General features: G+C 41.6%; 1 long non-coding RNA gene across 1 annotated transcript; it reads left to right on the forward strand.

Moving 5' to 3' along the window:
• The first annotated feature begins 480 nt into the window (after positions 1 to 480).
• On the forward strand, positions 481 to 1325 carry LOC103652844 (uncharacterized). Its single transcript, XR_565106.3, has 2 exons — positions 481 to 1056; positions 1155 to 1325. It is a non-coding gene; the product is annotated as an uncharacterized lncRNA (long non-coding RNA).
• The last annotated feature ends 261 nt before the right edge of the window (positions 1326 to 1586 follow it).

Below are 1586 nucleotides of genomic sequence, written 5' to 3' on the forward strand. Positions count from 1 at the left end.
TTGGTTAGGAACATACGTTCTTATTATAATAGAACGACATACTTAGCACTACACAACGCTTCATTTACAACGACTTATAGTTGATTGCTAAAAACGTCTTTAGCAACCTACGGTTGGTCGTTAATACTCAACCGTCGTATAGTGTAGCTTAAATACGTCGGTTTTACCCGACATTCTTAATAAGTCGACATGCTTTGCCAAGTTAACATTAAGTTCGTCGGTTATCCCACACCGACGAGCACGTGACCACTATGTGAGTCGGTTGTTTTGCTAACGGTGGATGGATAGATATATAAGTAGATAGATTGATTGATAGATAGATAAACGGACACAGACGGATAGATAGTTGGATGGATATGGAGCCAGAGAGACGTGGATAGAAAGATAGAAAAAGGTGATACATATGAAGATACGTATTCGTAAACAGAGTTATGCATAAATAATCATTATTCGCATAAATATAATCATTATTCTCTAAAAGAAATGGATTTTCTTATTCATGCTTTGCCAACAGTTCTACTCCGGCTGGCCCCAAGGCATTGAACTCCTATATAGCTGTACTAGCCAGCGCTTCCACTCCTATCCTATATATAAGGTGCAAGCACACACACAAGTTTTCAGTAGAAGAACATCAAATACATACTGGCTCACTCGTGATTCCTTCACCCAGCAGTTCGTAACCACCTGCTAAATCATCAAAAAGATGGCCCCCTGCAAAGTAGCAGCAGCCTTACTCCTGTTGATCACAACAATTTCCGTCAACACCGTAACCGGGTCGCGATGTAACGCTCAGGAGAAGAACCAGATTGTGAGCTTGTGCCAAATGTACATCCAGAGAGGAACCCTCGTTCAGCTCCCATCCCAAACTGGGCCATGCTGTGCGGCAGTGAGAGAGCTGGAGAGGGTACACAGGGGTATGCAGATGAAGTGCATCGCCGATCTACTAAACGCTGGAGACCTGCAGAAATACGATCCAACTAAGATCAAGCATCTTGACATTTCCTGCTACACTTAACACATCGTTAGTTTCATTCCTCTCCTCCCCATCGTTGTAAGGTACTGACTAACTCTTTGTTGCACTACGCAGAAAGCGCGCTAGTGCTGGTGTGAGACAGCAAAGGAATGGACTGATGGTGTTTTTTCCCCCTTGTCAGGTCATGCTGTGAAGGGCGCGATGGCGTGGAATGGATGGTGGTGGTAGCAAAGATGCTCAGAAGATGACATTTCGTTAGTTATTTAATTAAGTCTTCCAAGGCGTCAATCTTCCTGACATGTATCTTTATTCGAAAAAATAAACTGGATTATTTCTGGTATCATTTTCTTTTTTCAGTTGTGTTAAGCATGCCTCCACTTCATTTCTGATAGAATATTCAGGGACATATGCAAATAAACTACGAGAAACAAAAAACCAACAAACGGAGAAAACTAGTAGGCGTCACGCAAAGGGTAGTATTATGAATGGAGATGTAAATGGTATATATTATCCCCGGTATTCGAATTCAATCCGTCTAAAAAGCTAAGGTCCGATCTGTATCCGAGTCAATATCTAATCCGTATCCCTATACTCAAAGTTCAATATTTAATAT

The sequence above is a fragment of the Zea mays genome, chromosome 4 (genome assembly GCF_902167145.1).
Source record: "Zea mays cultivar B73 chromosome 4, Zm-B73-REFERENCE-NAM-5.0, whole genome shotgun sequence".
Classification (NCBI taxonomy): Eukaryota; Viridiplantae; Streptophyta; class Magnoliopsida; order Poales; family Poaceae; genus Zea; species Zea mays.